General features: G+C 39.8%; 1 protein-coding gene across 2 annotated transcripts in view; it reads left to right on the top strand.

Moving 5' to 3' along the window:
* The window catches only part of LOC121897062 (zinc finger protein 469), a 198433-nt gene that overhangs the window by 44632 nt on the left and 129151 nt on the right, over nucleotides 1–24650 (top strand). For both annotated transcript variants that reach the window (XM_042411329.1, XM_042411328.1), the window contains exon 4: nucleotides 758–811. The gene's annotated coding sequence lies outside the window, so the exon portion shown is untranslated. The remainder of the gene's footprint in view (nucleotides 1–757; nucleotides 812–24650) is intronic.

The raw sequence follows: 24650 nt of genomic DNA, 5'->3' as shown, positions 1-24650 counted from the left end.
CATATCATGATGATGCTTTTATGATTACGATATTTCTTTTCCCATCTCTACCATCAGCACCTAGCCAGTTTTTCAGTCAGTATGTTAGCTTTAGAAATCAAATTAAGCGTTAGTGGCTAGTGGAATAAAAACTTAGCTGCTCAGATGACTTGAAGCTGTTGATTTATTTGTTTGTTTAGTGTGTGTCTACGACTACTGGCTACAAAGAAAATTGTCCCACAGGAACAAGAAAGATTTACTTAACAGTTTTATGATGGCTGTTCTTGCTCAGTCCTGTTCTAAATCATCAAAAATTCCATATCAATAGGCCACTTTTATTAACTTGTTCATCTCTGCTGCAGTCTTGTCAAATGTTTATGACTGTTGAAGATTCCACACCCTGTTTGCATGTCCAGAAGTTGCCTGTGAGATAGGACTGCTATAAGAAATGAGTTGTATTTGATTTTTATTAAAATCAGCTTAGGAAAAGGAAGATTGATGGTTTATAATTGTAAATAAAAATGTGATCTCACTTATCTTTACAGTCTGCTATAAAAACCAGTGTACACAATCTGCTAAATTCAATGAAATTATGTTGCTGCTACACTTTGATCTCATCTCATTTTGCCTTTACATCACTAATGGATGACATAAATCTTTTGTTTTACAGCTGCTGAAATTGGTACTGTAGATTTCTGTAAATGACCTGAGGATGACCCAGTTTATTGGCAGCATCTGGCTACAGCTGCATAACATACTTTCCTTTTGTTTCCTTCAGCCCCACGTTTGACCTTCACCTCTCCTGATTTGCCAAAAACCAAAGGCCACACAGGTATGGTTTGAATCTGCTCTTACCAAAAAGTTGTTTATGTTTTGCTATCAAATATTCAAGCACAAACCTTTATACAGACCTATACACACACTCACAGATATACACACTCCCCCTCTGCCTGTCTGGTTGTGGTTAAAATGCGGTTATCATTTTAATCCACAGTCCCCCTTTCCCCTACCTCCCACAGTGTGTGAATCCGATGCTGTGATTTTAATTGCTTTATCTTTGCTTTAATTACACGCAAGACTGCTTCACTCTGTGAACCACACTACTGGTTTTCCCTGCAGGATCTGGCAGCTTGTTTATGTATGGATATGAGGTTTATTGGTCTGGACGGCGCACAAACGATAAGGGAGCAGCCATTGATCTGCTCTCAGTGCAGCTCAATCAGGCCGGTAAACAGAGCTGGGCTGAGACAGCAGGATAATGAAACAGAGACTTAGTCCACTTTCTGCTGCTTTGATCCACATTACAGGCCCTGCTGGACCGCAGCATGCTTCTTCATTGGCCCGCCTTCTCCCCCACTTTCACCCTCATTGCTAATTGGTTCTGGTCTTCCCACTTTATTTCTGTTGACTGCAGGACAGTAACCAGAAGATTAGCAAGCAGCGGGCTTGGCCTCGTGCTCTGCAGACTGCGACGCAAGGCTTACACTTGTGTGTTTTCATATGAGGATGTTTGTGAGTGTCTGTGCTTGTGTGTACAGTTTGACTGAGGGCATGCATGCTTGTCTAAGTGTGTGTGTAATGTGAAAAGGCCTTGTTTAGAGAAGTGAGTGAGCACTGGAGGCTTGTCAATCCCCCAGCACTCGGTATCACAGTGGGGCCTTTAAGGCCTCCCTGTTTTCCTGGAAACAGGCAGGCATGCAGGCAGGTTGAGTGTGGTGCAACTGAGAAGTGCTGGGGATTGATAGGGTATAGTAATGCTGGAGCGGGCTTTGCAGTCCTCTGTCCCGTAACTCAGACCATGACTCAGAAGAGCTATTAGTGAGGACAATAAATCAAGGAGTGGGGCTGTTGAGTTTGGTTTAAGCTTCACCATAATTGTGCTCAGCATGATGTCTTCTCACTGGTGAATCCCATCCAGCAGGAAGCTCCGGGCACAGCTACAACACAAGTTGATGTTGGGTAAGCAGAAAGGGAGGACCAGAGGAAAGAGAGGGAGTGCAACACAGACAGTCAGACAGATAGATAGATTATTAAACACCTACAGATATGGAGGTAATACTAAATCTGGCGTGAATGTTTTTGGCTTTTGGATTGGGCCTAAGGGGGAGGATGTGAAGAAGGAGGGTTGGAGCGAGAGCAAGAGAGACGAGAGGGAGGTGTGGAGGCAAGTCTGGGTCTGAGTGGAAACTTGAATGGAGTGGAAACTGGGCTGGAGGCCACTCAGCAGATCCACCTGAATGCTGCCAGAGCAATCAGCTATCAGGAGTTTAGAGAGGGAACCATTTGCCCCCTAAGTAAATTCAGCAGGGGTTTGTAGGGATTTGGCTTGCTTTTTGAGCTCTATTGCGGGGATATTTTGGTAAGTGAAGTCCTCTTGTTTTCTGGAGAGGGTGCCAGAGCCTGTCTGCTTTTTAATGGGATCACAGCAGACACCCCAGGAGCCACCGCCAGGTGAAGTGATTCCGCTCTCCACTTCAGCTGTGTAAACACTCACACACACGCTCAACGCACTCTCCCACCCACCCACACACACACACACACACACACACAAAAACACACGCACATAGACACATGCACTATCACTTCTAATAAAATACTTGCTGGCTCACATCGAGGGAAATGCTCACTTTCCCCTTTTTCTCTCAAATAAAAACAAAGCTCAGTTTTCTGCTTTTGAGAAAGTTCTTGGCCTTGTTAAAAACAATGAGTTGCTTGAAAGATGTAAACAAATTTAACAAGAGCTGGTGTTGTCTTTTCTCAGGCTGGGAACGTTCAAAGGAGCATGACATTGTCCTTCCTCTCTCACCCTCTGCTTTTATATTTCATTTTCTCGTAAATCCTTTATTTAGCTTTCTGTCAACATTAATTGTGTTCGTAACCTTTATTTTCCTCCCTTGTAATTTAGTCTGTCCTGCAATTTTATGAGACCTTGATGTAGTGATATGTATATCTCACATCATTTAGTTTTTCTGAAATGATGGTGAAAATGTTTATACTTAAAAAAAGCATATGGTTATGAACCTTGTTGGAATTTTGGAGCTCGGTTCATTTTAGGACGTTGCTTTACTTAGCCAACGTGGCCTATAGGGTGAGCTTGTGCAAAGAGGAAGGGAGGAAACAGTCGTAGTGGCCAGGCAGTAGCTGTACTGTTAAAGGCATTTGGACTTTAAAGCTCCATTGTTTATGTAACCAAGAGAAAGCCTAGACTCCCTTATGGCCCTTTTGAAAAGCAGATGCCGGAGATTTTTGCCTCTGCATTTTATGGCTTATTTGCTACCAAGGAGATTCTGACATTTTTTATGGGGCATGAATCTTTCCTCACTTTGCACGTGTCAGGCAGAAGTTATCTATAAGGAGTGGCTTAGCTGTTAGTGTAATCATACTCGTGCACAGCTTGCTCTCATTTTGTAGGATGTGAACTGATTATTGTAATGATCTGTCCACTTTAACCCCCTTTTAACCTTTTACGAAGTGGCTTTAACTGCATGATGCATACAGCTGCACTCCACCGTAGGCATCAAACCTGCGACCATGTCATACTCTACTCATTAAGCTAACAAGACTTCTAGCCTATTGTCTGCAAAAAATAAATAAAACATATTTAAGGTGTTTAATTGATGCTCTTTTCCAAAGCAACATACGATGAACAGAATTAGTCCAGTGTGTGTCTCTGTCAGGACATACTGTATGGTTTTAATTTTGAGAAGGTGTAGGATCGAAGTTGTAATGTATTAGTCACTGTTGTCATAGTATGTAGTCACTAAGAAGACAAATATGAAGTGTTTCATATCTAAAGACAGACACACTACACAGGAGTAATACAGTTATTTGCAATGTAAGAGAGTTAAACACTAAATTACAAATCCAGACTAATTTCCAGCCCTGGTGATGATTGCACCGTATCACTTCTCAGCTGTTTTCACTTTACTGTCAAGGCTGCCCAAACTGCAAAAAAACACCCCCTCTTAATAGTCATTTAGTTCCCTATGTAGCCTTCAGGGCTTATTTTTTATTAAATAGGGAAAATATTCTGCCATTTGGGTGAGATAATTCTACTCGCTAAGACAGATCGCTACACTAGTATTTATATGGGAAGGCTGAAACACACACACACACACACACACACACACACACACACACACACAGACATCGGTCACTGACTGCACTATTGGTCTCTGAGCCACCATGCTGATCTTCTGTAGGAGCAGAGCAGCAATCATCCTGAGCTCGGAGGAGCTATAGTGTTGGCAGAACTTTCATAACCAGATAATGTTGTATAAGGGCTGTGTCAGAGATCCTGCTCAGTGTGTGAGCATATTTTGTGTGTGTCATGTGTGCAGCCATGGGTTAAATTACAGCTGGAAGGTGTGATGTTTTTAATTAGAACTAACCAGCCATGACTTACAGCTACAGGAGGCAGGTCCAACCTAAGGCGTCAATCTGACAGTGTCTTATGCCAGAACAGACAAACTGGTCCTAATAAGACCACAATGGCCCAAGAGTGAGTTTTTCCACTCTGCCTGATGTGTGGAGATGTGGTATTAACCCCATGGTGTTGAGGTTGGTTTTCTGCAGCATTGGCACGCTTGCATTAATGGTAAGATGGACATTTTAGCATTTGTAGAAAGTTTGTTCCCTATAAAAATCATTTTTGCACAATGGCATACTCCTCGGAAAACAACACGTAATTTTATGGAATATTATCACCTTCATTTGTGCAACCCTTCCACATAAGAAATCAAAAATGTCTGCAGAACACAGAAAACCATGATTCTTTAGTTTTGCACTACATGTATTTTAAAAGAAAACCAGACTTTAAGTTAATGCACAACTTCAATGTTTTAAAAGATTCTTAACTTTCAGGAACTGAGCTGCTTAAATCACTTCTCCAGAATATTTCCTCACAGTGTGATTTCTCTACATTTATTTGTGTTTTCCTTTTGGGTGGTGGCGTTGAAGGTCTTGCAAACTTTCATCAGCATTCAGCATTTTGAGACAACTTGCCAATTCTTGCCCTCCTGGGTTGCATTAGTCCACGTGTTAGTTCAGAGCTCAGCCTTTTATTGACAGTGTCTGGACTCCAGCCTCATCTGTTTGCTCAGCTGGATGACTCAGGCCTCCCCTCGGGATCAGCTGCTGTCCCTCTGTGCCACCAAACCTCAAACATTCACTACTGTTGTGGTCAATGCATGGTCCACATACACAAGTTAAAGCTGAGGTTTCTGTGCATATAAACTGAATATGTTTTGAATAAAGGGCTTATATCTGTTTGGGTGTGGTCACACACTACATGATATAGTGTATATTAATGTGTACTGTATGTGCTTATTTATGAGCTAATGTTCTCACTGGCAGGGTCAGGCTGGGTATCAAGTACTTCATTGGTCTGTGGCGTTACTGTAAAGTACCAAAAGCTGGCATCCATCAGATTTTTAACGTTGTTCATTTCTTCTTTGAGTCTTTGTTCCTAATTTTGCTAGTTTTATTTATTTTTTAGTATGATTTTTTAAATTTATCATTATTTAAGTTCTTGTTTGACTGCTTGTGTGTAGTATTTGAGAACTTTGGCACTCTTGTTAAATGAAAACATGTTAATCAAAGTAAGGTATTGAAAAAATAATTTGCCACCAGTACTAGTAGTGCTGAAACAATTAGTTGATTAATTGATTAGTCGTACAATATTGAGAATTAGTTAATTGTTTATGTCATTTTCTGGTTGCAGCATGGGCTCTGTGAAACTGTCATGGATAGTGTTTTTTAGAATTTTCTTGTATTTTATAGACTTAACAATTAATTAACTGATTTTAAAAAAAACAACAACAACAGATGGACATAAAAGTCCACAACAAAAGTAATTATGGACTTTTATGCGCTAGACACTAGCATTTCAAATGATACTTAGCTCTAGTTTTATGTGGCATACTATAGGCACAGGATGTGCACACTTGTTTTAATATAAAGTATACACTATGCATTTGTAGCATGCATGCACATGCAGAAACAAAAGTCTTCAACAGTTAAAAAGGTTTTGTGTGATCTGGCTGTAGGTGTAATCCTGCACTCTATTTGCCCTGCCTGATGACCCCTCCTCCAGTGATAGTCTGGGCTTCCCCACTGGCTCACTGGCCCACTGGATTAGCAGTGGAGTGAGCTGGGAGGCAGCTGAGTGATATACTGTGTGTGTAAAAGTAAAGGGCGATAAGTGGAACACAAGCCAACTGCAGTAAAAGCCACAATATATCTGGAAAGACATGTCTTTTATACAGCATATCCATCCTTGGCTTTAGTGGTGTGTGTTTGTGTGTGTGTGTGTTATTCTGTGAGTGTGCACAGACCCAATTCCCTGAGCTGGAGTCTTGCCTTACAGAATGACCCCATGAGCTGATTTACGTTTAGATTTCATTCCATTCATTCTGTAATGCTGGGTGGGTTTCTGTAGGAACTCTTAACCAGTAAATCATCCAATAAAATGTGTGTCATACATGGATGACATTATAAGCTATACATTAAAATATATACATTACTGGCTAGTGGCTACTCAAAGTCTTGCATGAATTAAATGGCTTGGGAGGGGTTTCTCAAAGACAGAGCCATGCATGAACTGAAAACATGCATGTACAAGTTTGTTTGCTTGTGTATGGGCATATCTCACAGTGCATGTGTGTGTGTGTGAGTGTGTGTGTGTGTGTGTGCGTGAGAGGGAGAAAAACAGCGGTAGCCTAATTTGTAGAGATAGTGCAATCATTAAGCCATGTCTCAGTAATGGAGAGTAATGTGGGATTAGACAGACGTAATGACACGCACCAGTCTGGAATGCTTAAGTAGCAGCAATCAGCGTGGAAAATGGAGTGATATGGAATTTTTTTGACAAGCTTTCATTCATATTCATAAATGGGGATACTAATGTGGAAAATTATGGGATAATAGCTTACTCAGGGAAAATGAGGATATGGTCTAGGAAAATTATCTAACTTATCAAATATGATTGCGTCCCCAAGGATATAAAACTGACCTTAAAGCCCCTAAAAAATAGTCTACTGAATTGTTTTGTGAGTGCGTCCCAGCTCCTTTTTACGCATCCCGTAACAGTTGTGAAAATATCTATAAAATGCAGTTTATGACAAAATGTATATGTGTGAACAGTTGAGGCCTCGTAAACTTGACAGAGGAATAACGTGCTTTCTTGTGAGAGGGCACTTTACTTGATGTTTCCTTAATCGGACAACAATTAGAGGCTCAGAGATATTGATACGACACAGGACCAAACCTTTGGATGGACATCCATTTTCCATAGTGACGCCATAATCGAATGAGTTTGTGTACAAAACTGGGCCTGCTTATGCCTTAAACGGCTTAAACAGCAGTCGCTGATCATTTCCTTTTCTAAGAGAGAGAGGGCTGAAGCATCAGGGGAGGAGGAGGAAAATGAATGAATGATTTGTGTTTTTCTAGGAACCCCAATTTACCCCCTTGGATTGCTCCTTCTGCCTTCAGACTGTACCCCCCTTAGCTGGGACTCTCAGTGGTCAGGCCACTGTATGCCCCCATGCCGAGACTGACTGGATACATTTATAAATGGAGCTCTCTTCTCCAGCCTTCCACTAATTCTTACTATTACATTTTCATGTCCACTACCGCTTTTCTCCTTCACTTTAACTCGCCTCTTCTTTGTCACACTCTCCCTCCTTTTTCCTTTTCTCCCTACTCGTTGCTTCATTGCCCCTCGCTCCACCCTCTGGCCCTCTACCTTTGTGGGAAAGTACTCAAAGAGGACTGGACCATCTATCAAACAGGCCATTAAAAAGAAATACAAAGACAAACTGCACTTCTACCCGTAAAGCAATGAATCAATTAGTTTCTTGTTACTGTGTGTTATTGTCAATAGAATTGTGGGAAAAGAAAAATCTTGTATGAACAACAATCCAATGCTGTCAGGGAATTATTTATACATACATTATTAACACAGCTCATAAACACATACTTGTTTTATTACTCTTTTTCTTAGTTTGTTTTCAATTTACTTTGATCAAACTGTAACTTGTCTGTTTGATATTTAGATGTAGATTACACTGCCAGACTGACACAGAGCCAGACTGAAGCATTGCCAGGTATTACACGCAGTAAAAAACTTTGTAAGCAATACACCTTGAGCTATGAAACGCCCAATGTAAAGCTACCATTTTTAAAGGTAGTTTAACATACTTTACTGTATATAAAATGCTAAACCATCTTAAAGCATTTAACAGCAGTGTTCTGAAATGCAGTCGAGCTTAAGCCATTCATAAATCTTCATTTTTGAATCCTTGGATTTGTTGATCGCTGCCAGTTTTACCACCCTATCCATTTCCTGCTTTAGATCTCACTTTTGACATTGATATGACTGGAACTGTTATGTCAACTAATAATATATCTAACGAGATTTATTTTTGAAGCTATTTCCTACATAGCTTTGGCCGTGTCTTCGCTGCTGCCATGTCTACAGACATCCTATATGAATGGAAAACAAACATTGCTGGTGTGTAGGTGTGTGTTGGAGTCTGTCTGTTGCTCTTTGCTCCAAATATAACTGCTTAGATTTAAAGGTCTGACTGCTCCAGTGCATTCAGCACTTCATGAGGTCCCACATTATCCTTTCACTGTATTATTAGGTGCATTATATATTTTCAATGACAGTTAATTCTCTAAAATTACATATAATACATCTGAACTCTTCAATAACTGGAATACTGAAGGCAAAAACATGAACGCAGAGTTTCATTCATGACCCCGGGAAGACTTATTTGTGAAATATTCTGAACTCAAGCCTCACTTTATAGCTTTTTCCAGAGCTTTCGACCATAAAAAGATGACACCAGAGCAAGTTCAATATGCCAAAGAACTGACACAGGTGAGAGTTTCCAATATTTCACAGAAAACTGAATAACTTTATTGGGGTATCAAGGGTTTAAGAGTTATACCTACATGAGTATGTTTGTGCATTTTCCTTTCATAAAAACAAAGGTTTGACTTTAGAATTGCTTATACATTGAAGTGTGAGTTGTTTATGAGAATACAATAAGCATCTTTGCATGTTTTCTGCATTTTGCTCTAATAAAGGTGGCTTCAGTGCGTTGCTCACGTCACTGATTAAATACAGTTTATTAAATGTTTTACAAATCCTCAGTTGTTTTTATAGTGTGAAATGTCGTGTATTGCGCCTTTGTTTATTGTGACCATTTTAGGAGCATTTAATGAATCATACTAACTATTCTACTATTCTTTTTGTCTGTAGAAACATATATTTATAGAATTACCTGTTGGTTATATTATTACCTACCTTGTCACCTACCTCCTTGTTACATAGATGTATGGTATCAGAGCCGGTTTGAATCTACAGCTGCATTGGCAAGAAAAAATATATACCAAATATAATAAGCAAGATAATAAGCAAATGCCAAAGCACAAAAAAGTATGATAAAAAAACAAACAAACAAAAAAAAACTTCCACTTGTCCCAGTCTGCCACTAATAAATCCTTATGAGGTTTTGCAGTTTTGTGTTACCTACTGCAAGTGGTGGTCATGGTTGTTGCCCCCAAGACCCTACACAGCTAAAGCTACACTGGACAAACTGGATTTTTCTGGATAGATGTGCTGATTTTATCCTAGGCTACAGATTTTCTATGTTGTCTAGTTGAAATTCAGGTGTCCATTTATTTAGTGGTATGCAACATTTTCCACACACACGTGATAAAACAAATCTTGACTTTTTCACGACCCCTGGCCCTAACTGAGAACTCATTTCCAAGGTCCAAGGAGTGCTCCATTTACTGATGTCATGTTACAGGATTTCTGCTGTAAGTCTACACAGTTCATACATATTCCTCTGACTGCCAACATGGGAACTTGTGTGGATTTCAGTGTCTCCTCTTGAGTGACCAACACACGGACACAGACAGTCTCTGCTGCATAATGATGGAAAAACGCTTCCCAGGCACAATTTATGAGGTGCAGGTTTTTCAGATGCTGTTTTATTAAATCAGAAGAGAATCTACTTGGAATCAGGGCATTATTAAAATTGTTAACACTGTATTTGTCAAAAAGATACAAATAATATCATGCGATGGTGATGTCTTTCATGTTTTAATGATGTCATCTCTCAGTAGTCACAGGGGATCTGTCCTCCTCCGGTGCTTACAGGAGAAAGATTGGGTGGAACACATTTATAGACACAATACATCATCGGCTTTGTTAGAGTACTGGAGCTATTTCACTGCAGTACACAAACAGAATATTTGTCTTGTACACACGCATTCTCATGCAAACACACATCTGCAGTTATCTTTCAGGCTACGTCTGTGGTTGGGGCAGATAGGGATACTAATCTGATCAGAGGCAGTGTAACATGGATTGTATTGTCTTGTTTGGACTGTTGAATGGAACATATATTCTTCTCTGCTGCTGTTATATTTTTCAGTTTCCTCTGCAGTGCAAAGTTCTCATGCTCATGTTTCTGTTTCTCATTTGCATGCTGATTGAGTCAAAAAAGAAAACTCGATCTCTGTTTATTGCGCTTTCTGTCTGGATCCCATCGGCGCATTTCAGTGTTTTCAGTGCTCTCACTACAACAAGCAGAGCTGCCTTGTGTCTTTCTCCAACTCTTCCTCTCCTGTAGGCACAAAAGGACTGATGTTAATAATTTGACTGCTGGATCCGGTCCTGCAGATCCATATGGTTTCACTGGGATGGATCAGGATTATTAATCGTGCTCTGTTGCCTGTGAAAAATGAATGTGATACTTCTATGGTATTACAACATGGCATTACACTCCGGTGAGTGAAATGTCTTGAACACTTGGTCTAGATGACAGTACCACGTTGTTTCCTGTGTTTTCATAGACATCAGGTGATACTCTCTTCAGTCTTCATTGGGCCCCATAAGGACACTGAACATATAGGATATATGTGGATATGATATATTGTGCAGTTTATTTGTACAGTTATTGTGCAGTTTATATGTACAGTTTATTTGTTTTATGTCTTCTACTTTTTCTCTTGTACTAAATATAAGGTCCTTTAACTATTATGTTACTGCGTTGTTGGTATTCCCCTTCAACCACGTTCCCAAGACAAAGACAAATTGATTTACAGTGCGTTTGTTTTACTTATGATTAACACGACTGACAAATGAATTGATTGGCTTATGTAAGTGAGGGTGTCCATGTGATCTCAGTCGACATCAGCCTCTTAACTGATTCCAGTTTGGCTGTCCCACCAGCCTTCAGCCTCTCTGTGAGCCAACACCTTGTATCAAGTCAAGTCGAGTCAAGTCAAGTCAAGTCGAGTCAAGTCAATTTTATTTATATAGCGTCAAATCACAACAAAAGATTCCTCAGGGCACTTTTCGCATAGAGCAGGTCTAGACCGTATTCTTTAATTTAAAGAGATCCAACATTCCCCCATGAGCAAGAACTTGGCGACAGCAGCAAGGAAAAACTCCCCTTTAACAGGAAGAAACCTCGAGGAGAATGGGATCTAGGTGGGCGGCCGTCTGCCTTGACTGGTTGGGTTGAGAGAGAAAGAGGGAGGAGGAACAGGGGGAGAGAGACACACACAGAGAAACCCAGCAACAACAATAACAATAACAACAACAATAATAATAATAGAAATATGACTAATAATAATAGTAGTAGCAGTGGGCATCAAGCTGGACCAAGGGGACAGCAGGTGGTCTGCAACTGAAGGTCACCAGCGAGACGAGAAAGCACAAAACTCCGGGGAAGATGCCAAATTGGTAAACATGCATTAGTGGGGCATGTGTACAGATGGAGAGAGAATGGAGGAGAGAGGAGCTTAGTGCATCATGGTAAGTCCCCTGGCTGTCTACGCCTAAATCAGATCAGATGCAGTAGTAAAAATAGATAAAGTTGTGAAATCCCCCAGTTTGGTATTTGATTGGTCACAAAAGACTATTTACATCATTGTGATTGGCCCACAGTTTGAGAAGCATGACTTGAATCTTGCCAGGGGCTTTTATTACCTGATTCGTCTTTGCTCAGCTTGGCTGTAAGTAGCCTGTTTGTGTGCTTTGTGTGAGTGCACATTCTCCTAAAATATGTCTCATTTCTTTCGCTTACAATGTAGGGATGGGCGATATGGTAAAAAATGATATAACAATAATTGTTTTCTATATCAGTTGGTAATGATAATAGAAATTAAGCCAACATTTCTGTTGAGCTTTAAGATTCCTTTAAAGATGCTGGTGGAGTTGGCCACTAGTAGCGCTATGGACAAATGTTTTTACATGTGGATTCCTGCTTTGTTTTTATCACAAGTTTGAGAGGATGCACAAGTGTTTTCATGGAAAACAATGGATGTAAAAATAACTTTCATTTGTTTACAAGAAAACTCCACTGGATACCTTTAAGCTTAAAATGTCCTAGTAGTAGATTCAGAATCTGAAAAATGTCCAAGAAATTTATGAGCTGCAAACAGAAAATCCTTTTTAAATAAATTGAAAAATGGAAAAAGCAGATATTGTTACAGTTTGTAATGGGATGTTTCTCTGAGTACTTCACTGTTTGTTCCAGGATGGGTCTAATTGCTGGTTTTGGAGACTACAGTCATTTTAAGGTGAAGTTTTTGGCAGTAAATAATAGCATCATACTATACAGTAACAATATACATCACCAATTTGTTTTATGTCTGACTTTAGCTTGGTTTGGCACCCCTAATGTCTCGTTACTCATCCTCAGGTTTTTAATTTTAGGTTTGTAATGACTGAAACAAACAATAGCATGTGGCGTGATTAGCTACTATAACACGAGCAACCCCGCTGTGCCTATTTTGGAAAGTGGGCTTGTGTTCCTAAAGGAAACAAGAAATAGCTTGTTTCCGTGATGTGATTGGTTGTTAGTAAATTGTCAGGAAATGTACCTTATCGAGGGGATATTAAGGTTTATTTTCTTATTGATTAAATGTTTCTATCACAATCAGTGTTTAGTTTATATGGCCCAGGGCTATTATTATTTACATAGCTGCTGATAAGACTTTTTTTTTTTTTTTTTTTTTACCTTTAGAACATCTACTTTTCATCAGTCTGCCTCCTGCATGGCACACACATAACGACCCACGCTGACTACTGTATAGAGGTTGTACAGGTCTTTAAACTCTCTTCCCCTCTGATGTCATGCTTTTTGGTTGTGACAAGTAGCAGTCCCTCTTCCCAGCAGAGCTGTAGTGCACGCTAACTGAAGTGAGGTCACCACAGTAAAACAACCCAGAAAGTTTCCTAAGGTCGTAAAGGCTGGCCGCTGAGTGTTTGGAGCACTAGGGGAATACGTCCTGGATAATTGGCGGGATAATTTCCGCAGCGGCAGCTGAGGTCAGGCATGGGCTTCCTTCCCCCACTGTCCACAGCCCACATATACAGCCTGAGCCCCTCATCTGCCCTTCCTCCCATCACCATAACATCTCATCTAATTGCAGTTTTTCCCTTGCCTCCCCAGTTTGCCCGAACTTTTGGCCATACTCACCTCTTGTGTGCCCATTCTGGTCTGTAACAGTGTCCTCCTATGGAGATATTGCCACTTCTTGGAGAGAATGTTTGTCCCCGGCTGTTTTGAAAGCACATTCAGGAGTGACCTCATGCCCCCAAACGACACCATTGAACTGAATACTGGAATTTTTAAATGAGCAATGTGTATAAAAGCATGCAATACACACATGGGGGATACATAAAATACAGAAACACAGATGCAAAGAGACAGAGAGTTTTATAGCTGTCGTAATAATGCACACTGTGTCATTTTTTAAGCTATGCTAAGTGCCCCTTAATGGTGCCTCCAAGTGACAACTTGGCACAATAGCAACACCCTGGACAGAGGGTCAGAATTTGCTTCTCCAGTCTGCTGCACTTTTAAATTGAGCATGTGTGCCTGGTACTTACAAATCAAAATAAGAAAAATAATTTAAGAGTAGATTAAAACTCTGGTTAAAAAGTTAAAACTGTATATTATATGAGAAAGTCACACTGAGGTTAAATGTTATAATATGGTGTATTAAAGCTGTAATAAATAATTTTTTGGCCACTTGTGTGCAGCGGAACAAGCCAAAAGCCACCAATGACATATTAGACTTTATAAAGTTGTGAGGCAAACATCTTACAAAACTGTTGCCTTTTTATGCATCCAGCAGGCATGGTGCAACATCAGCACTAATTTGATGTCCTGTGTCTGCGCACCTGACAAATACAAGTCCAGTATTCAGTCTTTTCACGCTGGTTTGGTCTTCTTCAATTCCTGCTAGATGCTCCACTGTGTTCACTAGCCAGTTGCTGATATTTTTCATTTTGTTTTTCCATTTGCTGTTTGCGTTCCATGTACAGTGGGCTTTTAGAGCTTTTTTTGCTGAAGAAAACCGCTTCTGCTACCGGATATCCATAACAATGGGTGATGGTTTTGTTGGACTGAAGGGAACTGCAGAGTCATGCTGTGGATTCTTCACTACGAGTGACCCCTCTTACATTACACATAGTCATTCGATCCATTGGTAATGTAAATATAATAATCAGTGCTGCTTTAAATAAAAGCGAATTACTTTAACAAGTTGCATGTGGACACAACACATCATGATTATATATAACAGATTTTAGTTCTTTTCTCTGTTTGTGTGTAGACCATCTCTGCTGTTTCCTTTAGTGCTCAATTGTTTCGCCAATTTTGGTGATTTCCTCTTCCACTTTTCCCAAATATATTTCTGTCTTGTTCACCTTCTTTTGCTCTTCAATTGTCAGTCCTTATTCCTCTCTTGCATGGTGTGCCATACAGATATCTGTTATCATGATATCTTTTTATTTATCTCCACTTTAGTTGTGCTATTCTTACTGCGTCAGTCCCAGCTTTCTCCATCTCGCCCCAACCAGCACAGCGTGTTGGAGACTTGCTCTGTGGGTGGGAGGCAGTTGCATGCGAGGCACACTCTGGGCCGCGTGCTGTGGGCTTTTCTCCCCTTTAAACCTCTGTAGCTTTTCTCTCTGCTCACTCCATTTTTCTTCTTTCCTCCCTTTTCTCTCAGTTCCTGCGGTGGGGGAAAAACTTACGGTGCGGTTTATTTGTTCTGGTTTGGTGTCGGTTCTCACATGTCCTTGGCAGGCTTTCATACCTCCATGACAGTAGCCTGGATTGCAAGGGATTATCATGATATCATGTGCGCGTGTGTGTCTGTCTGACTGTTCACACCGATGCCATTGCAGCACTACTTGCCTCAAGGACAGAAAACGTACATGTGTGTATTTTGTGTGCACGATATAGCTTGTCACTGTTAATGTTGGAGCAGCGAAGTGCTTGACTGCCAGTGCTTTTCTCTGCCACAGAGCTTTGGTGTCCAGCATCCAGAGACTCATCTTTCCCCTTCTCCCTTCCCTGTCCCTCTCCTCATTTGTGTGTCTGTCTTGTTTATGTTCCTCCTCAGAGAAAAACCATGCAGACCTTGTAGGAAGGAGCACGAAGCCTACAATTCAACTGGTGATTTGAGGGAAATGAATGAGGGGTTTAACATGAGGGGAGGGCTTGGGAGAAGGAGGGGGTTAAGTGAAAGGCAGAGTGGGAGCTGAGCTGTTTCCATTCGACTGTTTCCACTAATCCCAAATTGCAGCCACTGGAAGAAAGTGACCTCCTCCTAACATGTGTTCACCATTAATCTAGCCATAGTGAGAGAAGGCCTGTTTTCACCAGGAGAGAAAGATGAGACTATGGAGGAGTTGCCCCTCAACCTTCATATTATTCACACCATATTTATATACATCATATGTGTCTGTGTGGATACATATGTGCATGTATTTCTTAAATATGATGCTACTCATGACTTATGTAGGGGAATACATCATCTGTATCTTTCAAGAACAATTTCCCTCATGAGCAGCAAATCATTTTAATTTCTAATACGAGACAAATAATATTAAATCAAATTGAAAAATTACTTCTGAAATTTGTTCTTTGGAAAAGTAAACAGAAATATTGTACTTACAGATGTATAAAAGTTCTCTGAGGACAAACCAAGATAGAGTATAGTTTTGAACTGCTGCGAGAAACAAACTTGAGTATATTATTGGTAAATAGAGGTGGTTGAGTCATTCCCTTTTCTTTCCGACCACGACTGGAGATTAGATATTCCATTTCATGTCCACAAATATGCTCTGTTGTTAATTAAAGGGCCAGCAATTTGTTGCTTGGGTCAGCAAAAGCTTTGACACACTGGATCCATTCAGTGGATGATGACCTTTCTTTCTTCCTTTTCTCAAATTTTTTTCTTCCTCTAAACATCTCATAACATGATTGTAAAAATTTATGCTCTTTGCTTTACCTTTCTCTGACTTTTGCTCACCTCTTTCTCTTTTTGCTGCTCCATAATATCATATGGAGCCATGTGACTTTTGCTGTGAGAAGGAGAGAGTGCAGGGAACCCATCGCGCGTTGACATCCAGGTCCTCCATGTGATGTACGAGATGAATATAGAGGGGGGAGAGGGATGCAAATCCCGTTCCAATGTTTGGGAGGCACATAAAACATATTACAGAAGGGCCGTAAAAAGAGCCAACATTAGTGTCCAAATTTAAAACATGTCCCAGGTCTCAGCTGTCGTCAGTAAAGGGATTGCTTACCCCCCTTCTCCTCTTCTACAGAGCTTTGGCAAAGAAAAAGAATAGAACAACAGAAGAGAGGGGAAACTGGCAGCCTGTATCTTCCCAACATGCAGACTTTGTTAGTCTGAGACATCATGCAGTGTTTTTTCAGAGTGTTAAAGATTGGGCACCAAAAGGTCCTTAAGGCTACTAAATCGAAGGATGCAATGTAATGGTTAAAATATTCGACAGGTACCACACAATGGCAAAGGCAAGAGCCAATATGATTACATGAACCCATCATTTTAAAGGGTCAGTTCAACCAAATTACAAAATCACATATTTTTCTACTTAGCCCAACTGCAGGGGTGGGGAACATTTTTCCAATCAAGGGCCATTTCATGTTTTATATCCTTCGAGGGCCATACAAAATTATTGAATTAAGATTTATCTCTAATTGCATTAATATTTTAGTATTAATAATAATTTAACTGTTAAATTGACATGCTTTTTATTGGAAAACTTCCCACTAACCTCTAAAGCAATGGCTGGAACTGCTTCTCTTTGGCCAGGCATCTGATGTCAGATGGTAGTGATGATGGTGCTACTTGCAGCTGGTGTTCCAAGTTTGGGTCAGTCAGTCTTGAGCAGAACCAAATCTTTGCAAGTCAGTTTTGAAAACAACTGCTCACAGCAGTAGGTTGTCCCAAACAGAGATGCAAAGTTCAGTGCATGTCTCTACAGAATGGGAGCTACCCATACCAACCTGAATTCTCTCTAATGGCCAGCAGGGAGCAACTCCACTGGGTCCAAGTCAGATTGTATGGAAGTCTATGAGAGAATGACCCGAATTTTCCAAATTTCCTAATGAGTAAGTACATTTTATTTTAATGGTTTTTTGCTAGTGAAAATTAGCATTAGCATTTTCACAGTTAACCATAGACTGTAAATGCACTATGCTAAACAAGCTAGCAGCTAGTGTTGAGGTTAGCTTCACCATCTCATCCAAATATGGTCACTTCTGGCTCCAAAAATCCAACATAGCAACAGTCAAAATGCCAAATTCAAAATGGGAGTCCACAAACCAGTGAGTGATATCCATTTGTGGCTATGTCCATTTTTTTTTTTAGCCAATGGGACATACATACAGTTTATAGAACTCGAGCAGAGGGAGGTTGTTGTACCTAGCTTTGAACTCATCGTTGCTTTACAGCACAATGATTTCATGGTTGGTCAGGTTGTCAGGCACATCAGCTGGTTCCACATTAAACAGCGTAGCAAATTTTCAGTTCCTTTTGTTTACTTTTCATGTCCTGAAACCTCTCGCCAAATGCCTGAAGGAATTTTGCACTCACCAGCATATTCAAATGTCACAGCAGGCTTTTGTTCTCCCAGTGTAGGGAAATGCAGTATTAACCCTATCCAGTTGCACTTGCCACAGCTTTAATTTCGCTTCAAATGATTTCACATTTGAAAACATAGAGCTGAGAAGCTGATTGTGACCTTGGAGCTTGACGTTCAGCTCTGAGAGGTACTTGGCAATGTCCGCCATAAAGGCCAAATCACACAGCCACTTGCTTTCACTGATGAAGGTTTTCCCTTCCATCTCCATGAATTGTTTTACTTCATCCCCCAGTTTGTAAAACCGTGTGAGCATATTTGCGCGACTCAGCCATCGCACCTCACAATGGTAAACCGGATCTCTGTACTATGATTCAAGCTCACTCAGTAGCTCCCTGGACTGGCGGCTGTTTAGCTGTCTGTTTTGATAAAATTTATGGTGGAAACGACAGTTGTCTCTGACATTTTGGAGCTTCAGGGAATGTGCACACAGACTCTCTTGATGTATGATACAGTAGCATACAACTAAATCACTTGGATCGAGACTGAGATGACCGATTTCTTTTTTGACTAATGCAGTTAATCCCTTTTGCAGGCCAACCATGGCTGGGGCTCCATCTGTAGTAAGGCCACTTAACTTTTCAAATGGTAGTTCAAATTTGTTCATAGCCAAAACAACTTGCTCAAACAAATCCTCACCTTTGGCAGTGCCATGCATGACTTGCAAAGACAGCATTTCCTCCCTCGTATTAAACTTGGCAGTAATCCCATGTACAAAAATGGCTAGTTGGGCAGTATTTGTTATGTCTGTTGTTTCATCACGGGCTAGAGAGAAAACTGGAAATTTCTTGCGTTGTCTTATAGTGTTTTTTCTATATCTTGTGCCATATCAGTAATCTGCTCTGTGACGATTCTTCAACACAAACTGACACTTAAGAACAAATTAACTTTGTCTGATGCTAGCAACTCCACAGAGGCAATAAGGCACTCCTTCACAAATTCTCCTTCTGAATGATGCTTCACTCACCACAAAACTTGCATAACACATGCCTCTGTCAGAATGCGGTCTTGAGAAAGCTGCTTATTGGGCACTCTGCCGAAGAACGTTAACTTTACCCAAACGCATTTGTCCTTTCAACTCATCCAGTTTAGCATGTTTTGAGCTGTAATGACACTCAAGATTGGTCTTTTTCATCACTGCGAGCATCCCCACTAACTAGGCATACTGGCTTGCCTTTTACTTCAGCTGAAATATAATCGTTTATCTTTTCTTGATACATGATACATGTGAACGATGACACATAATGCATGTTTACCCCGACATTGACATGGAAGGACGTGTTAGTCTACTATTTAATGTTATTTTTATTTTTCTTTTATCTCAGAAAAAGTAATTGCTTTCCGGAATTTTTTTTATATTTCTGAGTTGTTTTTTTATATTTATGAATTGCCTTGTGGGCCGGATCAAACAGTCTTGCGGGCTGCAAACGGCCTGGAGGCCAGATGTCCTCCACCTCTGCCCTACTGGTATCTATATCCTTGCAGCTATTTTCACTTAAATCTACTGTGTTTTTGAGATATCCGTCTCTGAGATTTCTTCTGCCACCCCAATACAACTATGGTGTTCAAAGTATTGAAAAATGACATTTGAAAGAGTCATCAGCAATTCTTATTTCTGTCTTTCTCTGGATAATCCACAGACCTCACTGTCAACAATTTTCGCTGGAAATATTTTGTTCCAAAGAAATTGTTTATATGAAAACTGTTGACAGCGAGGTTTGTGGATCATCCAAAGAAATCAAGAATGACACAATACTGTTGAGTTCAAATGTTATTTTTGAATGCTTTTTGCATAAACAATATTACAATTACATCTACTGTGTTGTGTTGTAGGTAGAGGTTTAAGGTGGGTTGCACAGGTTTGACAGGTAAAACTAAATCATATCTTCAGAATTTGGGACCTTTAAACTGGTCCTATATAGGCTGAATGAATGTAGACTGTCAGACTGCAGGCATGACATGGATATGATGGCACTCAGTTTCGCATGTATTTGATATGTGGTGGTTTACTGGATGTACTGTAGAGATATATTTAGGTTGTGAGTTCATGTAAATGGAAAAGTGTCAATAAAGGCCCTTGCAGCAGCACCATCATTAACATTAATGATGCGTAATGATGTACAGAAATATTACATCTATATTTTCACAGGCTAAACATTCAACACCTGAAGTGTGGTACATTTTAATTGCCTTCCTGATCATCAACCCCTACATTCATTTCTATGCAACGCAGGCTAGCTTTAGCCCCATGAAAGGCCCATATAGACACTGAATATCCAGCAGTGCAGGGAGCTTCAAGTAGCAATCCAAATATACAGAGGTATTCTCAAACAACGCAGGCCTGCCAACTACAACACTCCTATTTATTTATGTATTTATCTGGATTTCCTGTATACTTGTCGAAATGTTGGGTGCTGTGGGCCATGCTATCTGAGGCCCGTTTGACAAGGGTTGGCTAGCCCTGGCCAGGCTACGCTGTGTTGCATTAAGGCTGGGTTATTTATCCTGGGAGCTCATAATGATGCTGCTGTCCTGGTCCCTGAGACGGCTCTGTTCTCCCAGCTGCCTCCCGCCCTTCGTAGAACGCTGGGCCTGGCAGGTTCCCACTGGTGCTCCCACCAGGAATGTTGCACAGGAGCTGCGGATGCATAGTCAGGGGAGGGGCTTGGGTTTATTTTGTGTGTTTGTGCGTGTGAGTATGAGTCTGCATAATCTAGGTAGTGTAAAGTATTTGTGTTGAGTGATTCTTTTGCATTTATGGTTTTGCTCCTCACACAGTAAAGCTGGTTGGTTAATTAAGTTGTGTGCTGTAGTTCATCAAACCCAGCACTTTAACCTGTTAAACGACACTGTCCCACATGTGGCACCTGTGAGACCCATAATATCAGTTGTACCATTTGTCACAAGTTACCTTTCAAATGAGATTTCAGATGATGATAACATTGTATAACAATATAACAATATATGATATAACTATTAAATTTAAATGCATCAACATGTTGATGTATACACTACCAGAACACACCGTACCACCGAACCCTTATGTCCAAACATGCAGTTATTTTGTTTTGTATAAGACAAGCACTTTGTAGCTTGTGAGTACAGTATAACTGATTATCAATTAAAAATATATTGCCCTCCTCAGTGCTCCTCAGTGGTGCATTAAATCAGTAATTTAATGAAGGTAGATGCAACCTTTTTTTTAACCTATGCCGAGGTGCAATAATGCTCTTAGCCATAGCTCATAATGACGTGATTTTTTGTGCTGTTCAAAAACTGCTGCCACTGCATTCATTCTCACATGGATTATCATGACTTTTTCATGTGACTTTTGTTTTTAGTCTGGAACAGATTTGACTTGAAATGTAGGAAAGTACAATGATTGAAATAAAAAAATAATTAAGTTAAAGTTACATTACTGATTTTTAAAAATACTCAAGAAAGTACAGTTACACACACACACAAAATGATAAGCATAAATGTAAGTTGTTTCTTCCACAGCTGCTTTTTAGTTGTTTCCATACATGAAAACATGCAATTAAAGGCAAGCAATGCTGCAAAGATAATAACATGATATAAACTGAATTTTAATATTGTATAGTGTTTTCTAGGCTATTTTAGCTAATAATATAATTTAAACAGCAAAAACCAACATTGAGATCTTTCTTCTCTCTTTCTTTTGGTGGATTTGCTTTTACAATTTTTTATCTACACAAATTAAACTTTTTATTTCAAACATTTTTTGAGCTAATTTATTCTGCCTTCTTTCGACAGTTGTCTTAAATATTTAGCAGACCTTTTGCCCAGCAGACATTTTCAGTTGTCAAACACAGGTGTAACTATGATGTCTCTGTTTGGTGCCAGTAAGCCCTGCTATTGAGCCTGCATGTGTAATACCGCGGCCCTGCCAACTGGCACACCTAAATGGAGAGCAGCCACAATTAATGTTATTAGTTACACCTGTGCCTTTTCTGCAATGACAAGTCAAACTTTTCACTATACGGATCATATGTGCTTTGAGATAACGCAGAGCTGCATTGACAGTCATCATGGGAATGATTGACAATTTCATTATTTTCATATATTTTCATCATATTAAGCACTTTCATTGTCAGTCATTAACTTTCTGTCTTTTTCACTATTAGATCACTTTTTATTTGGCAAACCAGGTTTTGGCTGATTTCAGCAGCAGCAGTAATGTTGATATCATTTTCTGCACATGCACGTGAAAAGTTCTTTACTTCAATTTGCATTATTTGCAAATCCTCTCAAAGTTCCTCTTGGCTTGAATTTCATGTGCATTTATTTCAGATGCACACAGTGTAGTGTACAGAATGTGTGTATTTGTGCGTGTCTGCAATTGGATGCTTGTTGCTCTTTAAGTCACATGGGTATGTATAGATTTCCACTCGGATACTTAAATCATTGGAGGGTCAATAAATGGGCTCCTCCTCATGGGTTTGTGTGTGTATATAAAATGTGTGCATGTTTGTAATTACAAAATTAGAGTGAGGAAATGGAAAGAATTCTCTAAATACTTGCAGAAGGTCATGACTAATACTATATAATGTATAATAGTTTTAAACCACAGTGAAGGTCGTTTTACACCATATTTTAAATGAGCACGTGTAAATCAACAGTGGATCTTTAGCACATAAAACCACAACTGTCTGCTCAATACCACTAGTGATGAGTGAGAAAGTTATTTCTTGTGATTTTATGTGGTCCATTAAGTTAAATAGAGTGTGTCCCATTTGTGCATGGCGGATGTTCTCGCTGAAATAACCTATATTCATAACATTCCCCACTCAGATCTGATCAGCAGAGCACACTCTATGCATTAGCTGTTGTCAGCTGTCACACATTTACAAAGGTTTGCGGTATGTTACTTGTTATACTATTATTCCAAACGTGTTTCCTCATTGACCTTGCGGATCACATCAGCCAGCCCTGTCAGCGGGGACCCATGCTGTGTCTTGTAGGACCTCTGCCTTGCATGTCTCAACCCAATTCATACTGATTGATGCTGGCAGAAATAGGCCTTGTTTTGGCAGATATTTTAAGTGGAGTGCTTGACAGATGGTCAGATGGTAAAAGTATATTTTTCTCGTTTTCAAATAAATGAATGAGTGATATTTCCATTACTCAATAAAGTTCGTAATGTGACAAAAGTTCTTTCATTTACCCAAAAACCAAACTAAACATTTTTTTTAAACTGGAAAGTACACTATGTTTGTTAATGAAAAGAACACCTGGGAAAGGCAGTTGCCATTGATTTCGGCTCCAGTGCCAGGTGTATTTTACTACGACAAATATGTTGCTGGAGGAATTTTAACATCACTGGTTGAGTAACCTTCTACAAGGCCAAAATAGACAGCAGGATGGAATGCACAAGGGAGCACTATGCTACTAAAAAACTCGTTCCTCTTTAATTTATACTGAGAATCCTAACCAGAAGTCACTTTCAGGTGTATAAGCAAGCTGAATATAAAATATAAATAAACATATTGACGCAAACGTGATTCTCCTATGGCCAACTGACTTGGGGAATGGGTACTTTGAAGAATGTAAACAGAGTTATTTTTCTCAATTAAAAAAACCTGCTGTCACCCACATGCTCCCTCAATATGTGCATATGGTTCAGCATAAAGTGGTGATGCCAAAATTCATCTCATACCATTCCCTCTCTCTCTCTCTGTCTTTCTATCTGCCTACTGTACAGCCCTACCTCATGCTTCAATTCCCTTCAGGTTCAATCAGACCCATTACAACCTTCCCACTGGATTTAAAATACACAGGTCAACTTTTAAAAGTTGCAGGTCTATCCAGGTAAGTTCACCCTGCAAAATTGTCCTGGTCAAGTCTGCGGTTTAAGCAATTTTAGAGAATTTTTGCATTGAGTTGGATGAGAAGATTGATATCACTCTCATGTCTGTACAGTAAATATGAAGCTACTGTACAGACAGTAACAACTTAGCTTATCATTAAGACTGGAAACAGCTTTTGGACAGAGCCAGACTAGCTGTTTCACCCCTGTTTCCGGTCTTTTTGCTCAGCCAACTGGCTCCTGGTTGTAGTTTCATGTTTACTGCATAAACATGATCGGTATCAGTCATCTTATCTGACTTTCAGTAAGTAAGCAATAAATGTTTTTCCCAAAAGGTCCAATTATTCCTTTAGGACACTGGGGAATTTTGTTGGTTAATAAGTTAGACACAGTCTGAGGTAAAAATGGACCTTAACACAGCTCCACTAGAAGTGACTCACTCTTATTAGCATTATTTGCTTTGAATATGCACACTCAATAGCTTTCAAAAGTATCCTCTAGCTGATTTGTTGTTTCCAGATGACATTTCACTGTGGCTCAAGAATAGCAATTTTAATAGTTATCATATGATGACGTTTTATGGCCATTAGTACATAGAAAAACAGGCTTAACAAAACAACTTGCAATTTCCACTTGAGGTACCACTAAACTACAAAATAGGTCACTTGTATAAAATGCTATATATTTGTCATGGTAGCTGAAGAATAGATGATTGTAATTGCATGTTTTATGCACTTAGTGAGTAGTGCTGTATATGTGCTGTTTGTACTATTAAATGAGTAGAATCATTCTGACCCAACATACTATTTTCCCCAGCAGCAAGGACGATGTCGGACTCTCTCTACT

Source organism: Thunnus maccoyii, chromosome 5, assembly GCF_910596095.1.
Source record: "Thunnus maccoyii chromosome 5, fThuMac1.1, whole genome shotgun sequence".
Lineage (NCBI taxonomy): Eukaryota > Metazoa > Chordata > Actinopteri > Scombriformes > Scombridae > Thunnus > Thunnus maccoyii.
The sequence above is the reverse complement of the archived record's forward strand: the minus strand, read 5'-3'. Positions and strand labels throughout refer to the sequence as shown.